Below are 17,238 nucleotides of genomic sequence, written 5' to 3' on the forward strand. Positions count from 1 at the left end.
TTGCCATGGACGTAGTCTTTCTGGACTTCAGCAAGGCCTTTGACACCGTCTCCCACCCCATCCTCATTAAAAAACTAGGCAACTGTGGCATTGATGCCTACACAGTCAAATGGATTGCAGATTGGCTAAAGGGTCATACTCGGGGGGTGGTGGTGGACAGGTCATATTTGACGTGGGGAGAAGTGGGCAGTAGAGTCCCCCAGGGCTCAGTCCTTGGGCCCGCGCTGTTCAATTTCTTTATCAGTGATTTGGACAACGAGGTGAAAAGCAAACTGTTTAAATTTGCTGATGATACCAAAATTTGGGGTGAGGTGAGCATGCTAGCAGGGAGGGAAAGACTGCAGGAAGACTTGGATAGGTTACAGGGATGGGCTAGCAAAAACAGGATCCACTTCAATACTGACAAGTGCAGGGTGCTGCACTTGGGCAGTAGTAACCAGCAGCACACTTATAAGATGGGAAACTCCCTTCTCGAGAGCACGGAAGCAGAAAGGGATCTTGGAGTCATTATTGACTCCAAGATGAACATGGGCTGACAATGCGAGGTCACGGTTGGCAGGGCTAACCGGACCTTGTCGTGCATACACAGGTGCATCTCTAGCAGGGCCAAGAAGGCGATCCTCCCCCTCTATGCAACACTGGTCAGGCCACGGCTGGAGCACTGTGTCCAGTTCTGTGCGCCCCACTTCAGGAGGGATGTGAACAACATTGAGAGGTTCCAGAGGAGGGCCACCCGCATGATCCAGGGACTACAGGGCAGACCCTACAGTGAAAGACTGTGGAACCTGAACCTGTTCAGCCTCCACAAGAAAAGGCTGAGGGGGGACCTGGTGACTATCTATAAACTCACTAGCGGGGACCAGAAGGGTTTGGGGGAGACACTGTTTCCCCTAGTGCCCCCTGGCATAACAAGGAATAACGGCCACAAGTTGTTGGAGAGTAGGTTTAAATTAGACATCCGTAAGAACTACTTCACAGTCAGTGCGGCTACCATCTGGAACCAACTTCCAAGGGAAGTGGTGCTGGCTTCTAATTAAAAAAAAGACCTGCAGACCTTTTAATTAGACCCTGGGGGCCTTTAAGAAGAGGCTGATACCTACCTGGCTGGAGTCATCTGAGCCCAGGCAGGGGGTCAGACTTGAAGATCTACAAGGTCCCTTCCGACCCGACTTCTGTGATTCTATGGTTCTTTACACCAGAGTGAAAAAAGGAGCAGACTCATGACATAGTGTTATACAATGTAACTTGCTAGAATCATGGGTATTGTTGCCCAGGACAAATAAGAGATCAAACTCCACTGGTGTAAGTCATAGCAGTGTAGATGTCATCAATCCACAGCTGATCCTGTGGTAGCTGTTTGCTCACAGCATTTTCTCATATACCACATATACATTTTTTCAGAAAAAGCCACCTGCTCGAAATTGGAGTATATAATGTATCCAAGAAATATGGTAAGAGCCATTTATGCCACTTACTGGAGTAAATTGGCAATAAAGCGTGCACATGATCCACAGGGAGCAGCATGATGGACAGACTTAGCTCCCTATCTGCTGCTACTCAGTTACTCACTGGAAGGAAAGATTTTGTTCTTCATTTCTGCCTTTCAAAAACAAGGTGTGGATCATATTCCAGGGCATGTTGCAGGTGAGAAAATATGGTATTATCTGCCCACCCGCTGCCTAGTGGGAAGTGACTATTGTGGCTGCCTGCCTTATGAAACTACCTCATGAGGGTTACATATCTGTCTGTTCCAAATATCAGGGTAATTTACACTGAGTACATAACTCTGGTAACTCATGCTAGTGTAAATGTGTCATCTGCTCAGGTTCTGGGTGGGAGTCATTCCTGGCAGGTGCCAGTACAACAAGGTTTCAGGTTTAAGGGGGACTTAATTAGCTTACTGCCCTTGGCACAAGAATTAATTTCAGCCCTGTGCAGAACTGGGTCTCTCTGGAGAGCAAAAAACTTTAAAATGACATTGCAGGCAGGCTCTGGTGCAGGTATTGGAGCTCGTTGTCTTTACCCTTTTCTGTGAGTAGTCTCACCTGGGTTTTAATTTTACTTTTCCTTGTGGCTACAGCAGAGATCCAGGAGCACTAAAAGGACCAATGAGATTCTTCCATGCATGGTACTCATTGGCACCTTGAACCCCAGGGAACTTGAGCCTGTCCATGGCAAGTAGACTAGACCAGGGATTCCCAGTGCATAGCCCATTACCCAGGACTGCCCCTTTGGAATGGCCCTTAAGGGGCAAAAAGTTGGGAACCCCTGATCTAGACAACGAGCTAGAGAGGAAACAGATACAGAGGTGTGACATGATCTGCCCAGCACAGGAAATTGGGAGCAACACTAGGAGCAATCCAGGCTCTTGATCCCCAGTCCACTGGGGCGGGCAGCCCTTATCTGCAAGTCTGTTGTGTGACAAAAGGTCTGCAGGTCTTTTTTTTAATTAGAGGGACCTGCCACGTTAACTTTTTGATTAACTCTGACCAGCTTTTGGAGCTTGGAACATTACCTCCATCCTTCCACGTGCTTCTTCTTCCACAGTCGGACCTGCTCCGGGGCTGTAACTCTGGTGAGACCACGGGTTCTGCTTGCTACAAGTGACCTCGTGTCTCAGAAGCTTCACACAACTGCTGCACGGTGTCAGTGGCCTCAGCCAGGCACTTTCAGCTACTGTGCTTGATTCTTGATGTCTGCACGTTCACTATTCCCTCTCTTGGGTCACAGCGCCGTGACCCTTGTGCCTGCAAGAGCATTAGCAGGTGCTTGGAGCAGGGTTTTGTTCCTTTGGATTTCACTGAACTTGCTAGCTTATGCCAGTGAGTCACCACACCACATCTTATCTGGTCTGTGCTGGGAATTGTTGAAATGGCTTGATCCCCTTTTAGCTGTTTCCCTGTGATACATTTCACAGTGGAAGAGCAGACATTTGAAAATGCCCCCGATCAACCTTTTATTTATGCAGTGTTTACACCGAGTGGCCTTAGTCAGAATCAGGAATCCTTTGGGCTGTGCACACAGTAGGAGATAGTCCCTGCTCCTAACATTTCACAGTGGGGTGCCTGCCTGGCCTACAGGTCGGGTCAGTTAGGCCCTTCCACCCACACAAAGCCTTATCGAAGACAATGTGGGACTCTCTTTGCCCAAGTCCCAGAGATGTGCCCACGCAGGACAGCCTGCAAGATCAGTGCCTAGTATACCCGCAGCAAGGCAGTGTACTCATGTGTGAATAGCAGGGCAGGGCTAACATCAGTGGGAACTTGGGGTTGCAGAGATGAGCTATGGATCCATTCAGCAGGACACAGGTCCATATTTTTGTAATATTCTCTTTGCAGTTGTGCCATGGTAGACTGTAGCCTTTGTTCGGTGATGTTTGAACACCTCAGTGCGTGGCATGTAAATGACATGTAACCTTGACCAACAATTGGATTGTTTATGATCTCTGTACATTGTTCAGTGTCTAGCATCTCAATATTTTGCACCTGAGTTAAAGGGAAAACATGTTTCTAAACTGCATTGAGTTTGATGCAGTCGTTCCAAACATTTGTGAACTCCTTTCTTGCTAGCACCATTAATTCTGTAGTGTTAGTAAACTGGTGCTAAGTAATAAATGTGTGGAGTCTCTCTCTGTTAGTTCCTGTGAATGTTTTACTGACAGTTGATCCAGGAGTCCTCAAACATAAAGTTGGATTTTTCAGCCTTTGGTATTGACATTTGAGTCACTAAAAACCTCTGCAGCAAGGGATTAATGTTCAGAACCTGTGTTTCAGATATAGCCATCAATAATGCTTTCTGTCCTAAATTGGTCTTTTGTTGCCACAAGCTATAAACCTGTGTGCTGCGTGACTGAGACTGGGACAGGGAGCACAGGCCCTATCTGATTTTTAGAGTTAATGCCCTGCTCAGACCTCACACAGGTGGTCAGCTTTACTTTATTACCTGCCCTTGAGGATTGAAAGTCTAATCAGGCACTCAGGAAGTTATATGATCAGGTGCTGCTAACCAGGAGGCCTTTCAGAAGGGATGCCTCCAGTAACTGTTAGAAAAGAGGGTACAGAAAAGGTCAGTGCAGAGCTAGGAAGAGAACCATGGTCTCCTAAGACCAAACTGATTTTTCCCTGGTTTCAGGTTCTGTTAACTTTCTCATCCCAGTACCTGCAGTTATCTGTATTTTCTAATCTTTCATGAATGAAACCTTGAGCAAGGAAACCTAATAAAGGAACTGGTTCTAATACCTTTAAGAAAGGTAAAAACATTGCCTAGAAAGTCACTGTGGAAGTGGAATACCATGTCCAAGAGCTGCTGCTTTGCCATGGTCTGATCATTGTAAAGAGAAGAGAAGCTGCAGCAAACTAGCAAAAATTATGTAACAACCTAAAGAAAGAATGACATAACATGAAAATCAATTAAAGGCTAATGTGGGATGTCTTGTCAATGTTGGAAGTAGTTGTCCTGACTCTGGTCTAGGAATGCATTCTCAGTCCAGAACTTTCTTTCTCTGTGTACTTATTGTCCCTGCCCTGTTTTTGAGCATGACTAGTTTAGAAATAACAGGGTGCCCATCTGGCACTCTGCAGTGTCGCTAGAATACACTAAATTGGTGTCAACATTTGTGGCAACAGTATGGCTACAGAGCAAAGGCTCTACTTTCTCAGTGTGGGCCAACAGCTGCCAAGTAGCCTGGCAAGGAGTGCATCTCAGCAGGCCTGTGATGGAATAAAACTGGTTGTATATAGCTGCTAGTGATGGTGATGGCAGGTGTTCCTGAGGGAAATGTAAGCATGAGCTTCTAAAGCAAGTTGTAAACTTGTCTCCTCTCCCACTTAATCTTTCTCTGTAATGGCTGAGAAACCCAAAGTGTTCAGTAGCTGGGCAGCAGCCCCCAAACTCAGCTGCTGCAGATGGTATATGCTGCCTGGAAAATCACAGTGTGCGCCAATGCCAAGCCATCTGGGGATTACCTTAATTCAGATAATGAGGTTGACAGTATTTATACCCACTCAGGTTACTGCACTATAAATGCACCTGTCAGAAGCATTGGTCACTGCATGTGCACTAAGCTTTGCTGCCTTGTTCCTACCTCAAATCACATTTTAACTGAACTGCATAAGCCAGCACGTGACACTTGATCTCACACACCACAGGTGCCTGCTTTGTGTTAGCCCTCTACCCTTCAAGCAGGACCATTTTTTTTTTGCAACAAGGTTGTGACCAGTTCATCTGATCCAGTTTCCACAAATGTGGCTGAGGAGTATGGGGAGGGGAATGAGTGCAGGTTTTGGAACAACACAAGCATGTTTTCCCATCAGCTGCAGGACTATGTTACCTAACTTTGTGATTCTGGGCAGCTCTAGCCACATTGCCCACTGCAGCTCAACAGAGGTGGTAGCATGTCCTGGCTGGGATGCCCCATCCACCTATTCCTAACTGTGCTCCAATCCTGGATAGGTACTGGTTAGGCCTCTCCAGACTTGTTTCCAACAGCAGCTGTCATGCACAAGGAAGACCAAAGTCTTGAGAGCAACCTCAGAGGGACACCCTCTGAGCAGCCTCACAGCAGCATTTCTGGGTTTGGTGCATAGGAGCTAGAGTGAGTGGCAGGGTGTATCCCTGCCTAGGTACACTGCCACCGTGGTGTAGCTATGCCTGGAGTGTCAGGAGAACATGCTACCAGCACATGAGGCAATGTACTCTTTCAGGTCATCCCACTCAGAGCTGGAAAGAGAAGGTCAGCCAAAACGATTGCACTGGACATGGGTAAAAGTGCCCTGTCTCTACAGCAAATTCCATGTCACAGAGGCCCAGAAAAAATGATGGGTTGCTTTTATTCAGAGTAGGTAAGGTACTCTAATGTTCCCCATGCTAGCTGTCCATTCAGGGGCAGAGTTAAGGGTATGGTTGTGTTGTGAGCTGACTCTGCCTTTTCTAGCTTTTGGAAATATGAACCTTTACGGTAACACAAACATTCATCTCAAAGTTAGGTGGAGAAACTTAACCAAGAATTTCTGGTTCCTTTGGCTAAGGACAGACATTCAAAAAGCCTGAGCCTGAATTAATTCAATCTTTGCAGGTTAGTCTAACCTGGCTAGGCTGAACCAGTTTGTAACTGCACAAACAGCCCCTCTAGACTGAAAACATTCAGGCACATGCCTGCAGTGGCTCAGGCTAGAAACTGGGAGGTGGTAGAGCAGCTTTCCCTTCCCTTCTACAGTGTTGAGCTGAGGGGGGTGTGGCCAGGCCTCAGCAGGATGCTCTGATTAGGGGTTCTTTCCCCCACCCCCACTTCTGACCAACCTGGCAGGGAATTGATAACTGTGTTTATCACCGCCAACTTAGTGTTTATCAGCCCATTAAGAAAACAACAGAGAGACATTACCAGCTACCTGTTAATTCTGCCTTTGTCCCGTCTGCCACACCACGGACCATATCCAGCATGTGGTCTGCTAGCTAATGCTAAGAGGTGTCTGTGTAAGGCAGAGGGGATGGCAGAATCCCTGCTTAGAGGGAAGGGAGGAGCAGAAGCCAGGTCATTGCCTGCAGTCTTTGCTGGAGCTGCAGCCAGGGAGCAGAGGGGAGGGGCCAGCCCTGCCATGGAGCAGAGAGACCCTCCCAGCCCAGAGAGCATACCAGGATGCTGGGGGAGTCCGATTTAACTTAAACCAGCAAGGTGTCTGGGACAGACATTGCATAAACCAGTTTGAGCCAAATCAGTTAAGTCTGATACTACATTCAACCAGGTTTATCTCATACTGGTTTCAGCCATTTTCAGCCTGGTTTATGTACACTAAACATCTGTTCTGTTACAGGTTTAAACCAGTTTCTGATCACTTAAACCAGTTTATGTGTAACGTCTGTCCCTAGCCTTTCTGTTTGGGGGTTAGGACGCTCATGGGGTGGCAGCATCTGGAGAACAGTTGCATGCCAGCAGCCTTAGTGCTCTGCCTTAATGAACAATTAAGACGATTGTTCATTAAGATTGTTAAGAAACAATATTTCATAGCTTTCAAAAAAAGGAGCATGCACTGAATGGTGTCCTCCTGCACTGGGATTGGCTTTGCCCAAAACCTCCCAAAATAAAAACAAGGTTGTCAGCTTAACAAAGACTGCCCTTTGTGAGCAGTGAATTGCATGAATAGTTCTAGCAGCTTGAGAGCAAGTGCTCAGGAATAAAAGTAAAAAGGGCCTGGACACATGACACAATTACTACTTTACAGTTAACCCTAGAATTGGCCCTGTGGCAATACGGAGCAGGCATATGATCAGCTCTTTTAAACTGGCTCCCTACTATATCACCATGTGACCACTGGGTGGCAAAGGAGCCAGTTTCACTGAGCAAGCTCCTCCCCGGTGCGGCCCCTGACCAAATCTGTAAAGAGAAGGGACACGTGTTCCACTTAGTGACTTAGCGACACAGTAAAGTTGCTAACCATTTTTCAAGGGGTAACTTCACCCTGGATCCAAGCCACAACAGGGCTGCAAGTCCTGTGTATCTGCTGCACTTTTACCATGCAGTCACTGCAGTTTACTACATAGGAAACATGCGTGTCCAGCCCTAACAGTTGTGTGGAGTGACCTTAGGAAGGCAACCCGATAAAACAAACTTGCTTAAAGAAGCCCTTGATTCCAGCCCAAAGTGCCTTTCCACTGGGGAGGTACAACTTCCTGATCTACCTCTAGCTTATCCAGTAGCTAGCTCATTGTGCTGCACTTTATGGTGCCTTTGGTTTGTTTGGAAATGATGGTAGTTGTTTGCATGTCTCTTCTCGCACGTCTTTGACAGATGAATTGGTTCAACAGGCACCTCTCTTGCTTAGCAGTGGGTGTTCTTGTAGAGTCTGTTGAGCAACATATAATAAAGCAAGTTGATTGTGTGAGATCTTCCTTGCGAAATAAAGGTCATTGGGACAGAGAAGGTGAGAGGAAATGCGCTGAATACCAATTGGACTCAAAGTAACAGAAACCATAGCAACTCTGCCAAGGGGGTTGTAAATATGATAAAGGCAAAGAAGAATAACTCCAAGGAGCTGCTGACAGCGCTCTGCAATATGCATGTTGATAAAGACAATGCGGTGCCAATGTCTGTGCTGTCAGGGGGATGAACTGACAAAATGTTTGCTTCCGTGAAAAAAGGAAGCCCCCTCCAGTCACTACCTGCACATTCGTCCACCATCCTGGTTGCTTAGAGACTTGCCAGTCACCAGTTCAGGTTCCCAAGGACACAAGAAAGGACCTTTCTCTTCTTTAATAATATTTGACTTCCTAACAGATCTGTTCCCAGCTCAGTTTCTTTAAACAGCTCCCAGGTATGAAGGGGATTAGTGCTAACACTTGGTGTGTAACTGTAATACAGCAATGTGGTGTTCAAGGTCATGAGAAGGGAAAGGCCAAGCACTGTACAAGATACCATATTTTCTCACATACAACATGCCCCCATATATGATATGCTCTTTGTTTTTGAAAGGCAACATGAAGTGGAAAAAGATTGATTAGAAACTGAGACACAGCAGCTAGGGAGCTGAGCCAGCTTCTCAGCCTGCTGCCAGCCCCACATGCTGGACAGGAGCCACAGACCAATCTGGTATGCCAGGTCTGCAGCTGTGCACTGTCTCTGGGGCTACACCCACTGATCTGACCCAGTACAGCAGGTCCAAACCCACATGCTGGGTCAGGGGCTGTGCACCAGGTCAGACTGGCCATGTCAGCCATCTGTGGGCTCCATAGGGGTCTGGAAATTTGGCAGCAGGGGAGCTATGGCAGCCTTAACGTGACTCCCAAAGCCACTGCAATTCACACTGCCTCCATCCTACTGCCACCATATTTGGACCTTTGAGGATCCATTTTTCTGGCATATAAGGGCCACCCACCTTTTCACCAACTGGTTTTCAGAAAACAGGTGTGGGTTATATGTGAGAAAATATGGTACTTACAATTCATGCATACAGAAAAGAGCAGGCTGGAAAAGAGAAGTGAAGAGCAAGTCTGAGGCACAGCCAGAAATAGGGCCCATATCTCCTGACTCGCAGCCCAGGGTCCTTTCTCTTGGACCATGCTGTATCCCAGTGTTGACTGACCTTCTGTGGGAAGGCACTGTTCAATTATGCTGATTTTATTTGTACTTTCTGCTAGTTTGTTTGATTAAACAGATGTAACTCACTGGCTGGGAGGTGCTTTAGGGGAGTTTATTTACAGTGAGGATTAGCATTTCATCAGCATATGGCACAGCCGTTTAAAATAAATATTTGACTTATCTAAATTTATGCCCATGCACTGAAGTCCCTGAGCATGCTTATCTGCTCCTCAGTTGCATCTGATTAGCCATCTATGCAATTATGCCATGTGCTAGGAAGCTGTGCTCCTTTCTCCCACCTGATGACTGAACACGGAGACCCATGTGTTCCTCCTCCCCGTGCTGGACTCCTGTGACTCCCTGTACCTGGTTCAAAAGTGTCAGCAAGGCAGAGACTCTGTATCACAGAATATAATAGCTGCCAGCTTGCCTCTTCATTGGTACAGGTTCCCAGGAGAAAGCCTTTCTCATTCTATTATGTTCCAGCCCTGGTCTTCTTCAAAGCCCTGAAAAGAGACAGGTCTCAGTTCAGTCAGTGTTCATGTCCCTATGCATGACCCTGAAAGGCATCTGTGCTTCTCTGGGACACTGGAGCTCACAAAACCCAGAACAAAGTGTGTGAGAGCAAGACTAGGAGTTCATGGTCTGGCGGTTTCAGCTGTGGAGCGCACTGTGGGAATCAGATGAACTTAGAACCTGACTGCTTTGAGGGCATGCTGCCCCTTGCCCTAGATAATGCATTTCCCACCATAATCAAATTAATTGAGGGAAATAGGAGTAGGTCAACATCCCCCACCCAGTAGAAACATATAGCTGGGAGGGACCCCAAGGGGTCACCTAGTCCAAGCTCCTCAAGGAAGAAACCTCCCTGTCTTGAATCATCTCATCCACGTGTTTGTCTTACCCACTCTTAAAAGCTTTTGATTACACCAATTACAAAACCTCTCAGTAAATCTGTACCAGTGCTTAATCCCCCTCAAAGTTAGCAAGTGCTTCCCAATATCTAACTTAAATTTCCCTTGTGGCTATTTAAACCCATTATTTATCCTGTCCATAAGTGGATACAGAGAACAGTTGACCACTATCCTCTTTATAACAAACCATTTTTTGTATTTCAAATCCCTGCTTAGACTTGAATAAATACTCCCAATAACCTACGCTTCCAAAGAGTCTTGACCCCACAGTCCCTGGTTCTGGAAACCAGCACCTTGTCCATCAGACCACTGGGGCTAAGTAAGGCGTCGAGGAATTCCAGGTAGGGTGAGAACCCACCGTTCTGGTCTAGGAGGACAGTTCCTTATCCATCAGGCCCCTGAAGCCGAGGATCTGATATGGAAGGGGAGCTTTACCAAATAGCATACCTGGTTTTAAGAGGGAGCCTGGTCAGCTCCTAAAAGGATTATAGTAGGGGGCTTACCATGCAGGTCTAATTTGCGTGACATGCCTGTGTGCCAGTTGTTCTTTGGGGAGTGGACTGAGGATCTCCATAGCTCAAAAAAAATTGTTTCAACTTAAGTTGAAGAGTTAGGGCTCTTTCGTCCACATACTTACTGGTATGCTACATGGTGTGCTGAAGGGCCTTTTAGAAAACCCTTTGAGAAGTCCCTCACCATGACCTGAGTGCTGTTAAAAGTCTACAGACAGGCACATAATTCACAGATGCCACAGATCGTTTGACCCCAGTATTATTTCCTGCCATGGCAGGGGCTCGGACTAGATGATCTACTCAGGTCCCTTCCGACCCTAGAAACTATGAAACTATAGATATTAGGGCTGGAAAGTCCCTTCCAGCCCTAATGTCTATGAAATCTATGAAATTAAGGCACCTTCAGGCAGGGATCTGCTGTTTGCTGTTGTTTAAGTGATGAGCCCAGAACAGGTCCACAATCCAGCCCTGTTCCCCTCAAAGCACAGCCAGCAGCACTAACCAGTTCCCCACTTTGTGGTTTCCACCTTCATGGTTTGTGGGAGGAGGGGCAAGGAGAAAAATAGATGCTAAAATCCTCTTCCCCCTTTAGTGCCAGGTAGTAGCTGCAATTCAGCCTTGAAACTGGTGGCCCCTTGGGCCACAACTTTTGCCCTTGGTTCTGCTTGACACTGTATGTCTTGGTTGTAAAACAACAACATTGTGCACAGCTCTGGGGGATACACTGATAAAAGGCTGCATTACAGAAGCAAATGCCATTTTGGGCTGCATTAACCGAAGCATTGTGTGCAAGACGTGAGATGATAGTGCCATTCTGCTCAGTGCTGGTTAGGTGCTGGCTGGACTGTTACCTTCAGTTTGGGGCTCTGCATTTTAAGAAGGATATAGAAAAACAAGACAGGATCTAGAGGTGAGTGATGAAGTTGATAAAGGATGTGGAAGGCAAACCATATAGAGCCAGGTTGTTTAGTCTGGAGAGAAAGAGATGAAGTGGGGAACATGAGAACAGGTTTCAAGTATTTAAAAGGCTGCCACAGAAGAGGGAGAACAACTGTTCTTCCTGGCCTTGGAAGACAGGATATGAAGCAATTAGGTTTAAGTCACAGAAATGCAGATTTAAATTAAACCTCAGCAGAATCTTACTTGCAGTCATAAGAGTAAGACAAAGGGACAAGTTGTCCAGGGAAGTTGTGGAATCTTCTTCATTGGAAGTTTTCAAAAAGAGACTGAATAAGCATTTATCTGGGATGGTTTTGGAATAGCACATCCTGCCTCTGCCTGGGGTTGGACTAGTTGACCCTGAAGGTACCATCCGGCTCCAGGATTCTCTGCTAGAGTCACCTTGAGCTCAGCGGACATGAAAGCCTGTGCTTTGGCATGAGCCCACTCCTTCACTAAGAGACAGGCTGCAGCAGCTCCTAGTCTCTTCCACAGATGTGAGCTGGCCTCTGTGTGTCACCACATCCTTTCCAGAACATTTTCCTCATTTGAAAATGTAGTGGGGAAAGGCAAAATTGTAGGAAATAATTTTAGTTGTTAATCTTAAAAATTATTATATTACCAATAGAGGAAAAAACTAGCCTGCATTCATGCGAGTATAGCTGGGTGGAAGGTCTATGAATTGAAACAAGGCATAAAATAGAGATAGCTTGAAGGAAGAGCCTTTGAGGAGTAGACAAGTGTTGCTTACATTATGAAGGGGTAAAGACTTCAAGGGTCTGGTATCACAAAAATCCTTGTTGTTTAGCAGTGGCAGCCTAGATCTGGTGTCAATGGCATGTTGACACACTGAAGTATGATCCCAGTGGAATAAATTGTAAGTGAAAGATCCATTAAACTTACCACGTTGCCAAGGGATAGAAATTCAAGACCTTTATTCCCACTGAGACCATATGAAACAAATCCAGATGTGAAAGGCCCTGGCTGACCCAGTTCATCCTGAAAGGTTTTGTTTTTCACAAAATATTTTTTGGTCACTTTTCACCCTTTATATATGTCAGAAATGTTAGATCTTCTCTGGTGTGTGTTTTTTCAGGAGTCCTTGGATCTCTCAGGTATAGGTTGAAAGCTTCCTTTGCCCATAAATCATGGTGCAAGAAGTTGCTGTTGACTTGCACCTGCTTTTTGGGAGCTTTAGCTTGGCAGGTATTAAAAAAACAAAAACATAGAAAACCCCAACCTTCCCCACCCCCAATGTAGACCACAATCCCCCTCACAAATTTTAAAACCTTTTGAGCATTGCTTACTGACTGTGAGAGGTCTGGGACATCTGGAGGAAAGCATAAGAGCACTAATCTAGTAGCCCTTGAGCACATCCACACATGCATTAATGCATCTTTTCTAATGTGCATTAAATTTCGTACCTCCAATATGAGGTACAAAATGAATGCACAGTAGGCTGTGCTAATGTGCAGTAGTGCATTTGCACACTTTTTTAGTGATGCTTAAAGTGCAGTAGATTTTTACTGTGCATTAGCATAATGTTTCTGGTTTTTTTACATGACGTTTTAATGCACAGTAAAATAATCCACTGGGCATTAAAGCTCACATGTAGATGCGCCCATTGACTTGCTATGTCAATACTACCTTGCCTCATTACCATAGAGAGGTCATGCTAGCACGGATGCAATGGCTGCCTGTCCCAGCCAGGACAGCTTTCAGCACACCATGCCCATCTGTTCCCACTCCAAGCCCAGAAGCATGCTAGCGAGGTTGCCCTAGGGTCATCCTCAGCAACTGCTGTCCAGCACAGTGGAGATCAAGGATTACCTTCACTGGCTTGTTTCTGGGTTTGCAGTGGGCTGTTTCTGAGCATACACTGCCTACTTACTCTGGCTTGCACAGCGGGGATGCTCTACTGCATGGTGTGTAAATGTCCCATTGAAGTCTGTCCTGCAGTGCTGGGTCTACCAGACAACTGGTGAAGTTAACATCATCCCATGAACTGGAGGGGCATTGGGCTAACAGAAAAGTCCTCAGCTGCTTTTTTTGGGTAAATAATAAAGACAAAACTTTTCCAAGCCTCCTTGATATAGGCTGAAGTAGTAAAAAAGGGCATGAGCTGCTGTATGAGTTTTGCTTTGGGTTAGTGCTGAGGCATAAGCTGTCTGGTTCAGTGGGTAGAAGTGGGCATCTGGGTCGGGAGAATTCAAGGAGCAGATGTAGAAGGTAGGCCATGGGCCAGGGACCAGAGTTGAGCATTTCAGGACAGGGGCATGATAGATGTCATGTTTAAGGCAATGCCGGAGACCAGGAGTCATGGCATCCAGGCTACTGGAAGCAGCTGGGAAAGAGGTGAACCCAAGGTAGGGCTGGGTGAGGAACCAGTCCTGGAGGTGAGCAGAGTCAGGAAACTACTTCAAGAGTGAGGTACTGTGCTAAGTGCAGCTGCTTGTGCTGCTCTTAAGCCAAGGGCTACAGCCAGTTGGGCGAGTTGATTCAACAGGCAGCCTGCTCAGGCCAAGCTGGGGTCAGGGTGTCTAGTGCTGTGCTAACCGGTCTCCTCACGAACCTTAACCCTTCATTGGTCAGTGTGTAACAGCAATGTTGCAGCAAGAAAATGTAATTCAACAGAGCCAGACCTGTCCAAGACTGTCTCATCCCAACAGGCTCCTCTGGCCTTCACTTAGGTTTTACCCTGGGATTTCCTACTAGGGCCCACCCAGCTACCATGCTCCAGTTGTGTATGCCTTTCCAGTTTCTACACAATACCCCAGCAAATGCCCTCGTGAGAGGGCATTCAGAGTCTTGCTGTGGTGTTTTTGAGGTAATTTGGAAGTGGGTGCGTCTGGTTCCAAGGGCTCCATGTGTAAAAGGGAGGTGCTTTAATTAGATAGTATCGAAGAGCCGCTCTAATTAAAGCGCTGCAGTGTCTCATGTATTAGCATCCCCACGCTTCAAAATGGCTGTGGGGGATCTTGAACTAAAGCTTGTTCGATGAAGCAGGGGGATGCCGATATACAAGACAAGACACAGAGCCTGGCTGGAGCACGGTAATTACAATGCTCCAGCAGACTTGATCAATCGAGTCTGCTCTGTCTGACATGCTGTAATTATAATGCATTGGAGCAGCCTCGCAGCATGTCTACAGGCACCCTAACATGAGCAAATTAGCTGGTGACCATGGGGGGAAATCTAATGAAGTTCAGACAAACTTTGATTTTTCCAACCAAAAAAGTAAAGATTTCAGCTCAGTGGCAAGTGACGGAGCTATTGAAATGCAGGGGGGTGCTGGCCTTCCCACCCTCTGCCAACTTTGAAAGCCTGGCTGAGAAGATGCCCCACTGAAGGCCAGCCATAGTTACTCAGGGCCTTGCAAGAGGCAGGGAGAGAGTGAAGGTGCCATGATTCATGTCAAATGCTTTATCCCTTCTTTCCTGCAAGAGGCTCTTACTAGCTCTAGGTAAGTGAGGCAGGGACTAACCACATCTGAGATGCATGAGTTTTCATAAGAGGCTGTGGAGGGACTGCAGGAAGCAAAGCTTCTATACAGAAAGCAAAGGGAAGGGGGATGAAAAAGGAGAGGGCACTGCTGGGAAAGGCAAGGCAGATAGGAAAGAAAACAAAGTGGTTAACCCATTGGGGACAGAGAGCTTATAAAAACTAGTTCAGGCAAATGGGATAAGATTCTTCAGTCTCTGTTAGATCATACTTAACACAAGACAGCCTGTGGATGATTTCTTGTTCTGCAGTTTCACATTCAAGATGTTTTTTAAAGTTGTATTATCTAAGAACAAAATCTACCCTGAGGTCAACAATGAAAAGTCCAGGGAGGTTAAGGTGTTCTGCCACAGGCTTGTTTGTCTTTTCTGCAACAGATGTCAAATAAGTGTTCATTCATTCTTACACATAAGAATCACCCCATCCATCCCAGAGGAGCACTGTACATAACACGTAAGCAGGTGAGGTTGCATATGATGTTGGTGGAGGAGCAGGCAAATGAACCTCAAATAATATATGTTGTTTGATCCAGTGATGAGGTGGTCTGTGTTGATGAGGAGCACAGCTGCTGCTGGGTCAGAGCAAAGTCTGGTGCCATGGTAAGAACAGGGGTTGGGTAGTCCATTGCTGGAGAGTTGCTGTTTAAGGTTGGGAAGCTGCCTAAGCCAGGACAGGGGAGTGAAGCATGCAATGGAGAAGACGGCTGGGTAAATGCAGAATGGAGTCCGGTTTGTATGGTAAGCCTGGTCCGGCTTGTAAAACAAATAACTTTCTGAGCTCCGTGGTCATAGAGCTGAGAGACAGACAGACACAAGGGAAAGCTGAAATTGGACTCAATCATTTACTGATTCCTACACACAATGCTGCAATGAACTTTGTTGAATCTCTGTTCCAGCAGATTATACCTCCTAGTCTTTGATTTGCATCTCTGACTGCAGCAATCTGTTGTGTGGACAGTTTGGTGCTTCCTCCTTCTGTCAGTCTTGTCACTAAGTTGCCAGGTAATTCTTTTGTACACAGAATAGATCTGTCTGTGTCCTTGGATAACATGGGCAAAAACACTAATAGCCACTGAGGAAACATCCTTTTCTGTGCTCTCCTTCTTTGAAAGATTGTCTCTGCCTCTTTCTGCCTAAGTTTGAATGTGGTATTCAGGACTATGTTGAGGCTGGCTACAGTCTGGCAGTGCTTGTTCTTATAAATCAAGTTTATCTTGTAATTCAGAAGCAAAATCTATAATTTACCTGCTGGGTTATAAAAACACACACTTTTCTCGTGCACGTTCCATTTGTGGAGGTGATGCAAATCTAATGGAAATGGGCCAAGGCCATGGAAAAGTTGGGGAGATCAGTACCTCCAAGGTACAGTTCTTCTACAGTCCTGTCAGAGTGGAAACCCCTCTGCTCTTTCACTGTCCCTGACCTTACAAAGCACTTCAAGCATATGCTCAGTTCCCACTGAAGTCACTAGGATAGTCAAGTTAAGCCAGTGTTTAAATATTTTGCTTAGCTAGGGCATCTGTGAGGAAAGAGCTGCGACTGCAGGAGAGTGGCAGGGCAGTGCTGAGGGAGGGCTGCCCTCTGCTGTATCCTGCAGCAAATCCCTGGGGATGTCCCTGTGGGAGATGATGCCAGCTCTCTCAGTCAACTCCTCTCCTTTGAACCCACACACATCCTACAAGGATGTTAAAGATACAGTAGTTACCATAGGGTGGCGGTCCCTGACTACAGGGAATGTGGCTGGAGTAGGGATAATTCCACATAGTTTGAAGCAGGTTCTCTTTTCCCCAATTCATCTCTCCAAATGCCCCCAGACAGCGGTATTACACTGTGAGGCCAATCCCCATGCCACAAGCATAACAACTAGGTGCAGCACACTGGCAGCTGGGGCCAGGCTGACAGCAGTGGCTGCAATGGCTGGGCTAGCAGTGGTGGTGGATGCCATTTTTACATCCCTTCTAAGTGGGTGCCCAGGGCTGGTGCCCCAGTTGCCCACCCCTAGTTACGCTACCACTCCACACTACATGCAACATGGAAAGGTGCTCTATAAAAGATAAAACAACTAGATCACTGAGCCAGTGTAGACTGGGGTTGTGGAAGGAAGGAAGAAGTCATAAAAAATATAGGATATTATGACAGAGACTTAGGCAATCAGAAACAGTATTCAGTATAATAGCATCAACTGGCAACCCAGTAATGGCAAGCATTCTCACATGCTGGCCAAATTGTTCAGATATTATTTAGGAGAGGTGCAAGCTAATTTGATGTAAGAAGCTTATATTGTACATGACCTTGGTCAAAGG

At 46.4% G+C, this 17,238-nt stretch overlaps 1 long non-coding RNA gene across 1 annotated transcript in view; it reads right to left on the reverse strand.

Moving 5' to 3' along the window:
• Nucleotides 1-16,897, reverse strand: part of LOC109306622 — a 25,072-nt gene extending 8,175 nt beyond the window's left edge. The window contains exons 1-2 of the long non-coding RNA XR_002100062.1: nucleotides 16,887-16,897; nucleotides 1,366-1,373 (exon numbers count right to left, since the gene is read on the reverse strand). This is a non-coding gene — a long non-coding RNA (uncharacterized LOC109306622). The remainder of the gene's footprint in view (nucleotides 1-1,365; nucleotides 1,374-16,886) is intronic.
• Between the last annotated feature and the right edge of the window lie 341 nt (nucleotides 16,898-17,238).

This window comes from Crocodylus porosus, unplaced genomic scaffold (genome assembly GCF_001723895.1).
Source record: "Crocodylus porosus isolate Cpor-Errol unplaced genomic scaffold, CroPor_comp1, whole genome shotgun sequence".
In the NCBI taxonomy this organism is placed as follows: Eukaryota; Metazoa; Chordata; order Crocodylia; family Crocodylidae; genus Crocodylus; species Crocodylus porosus.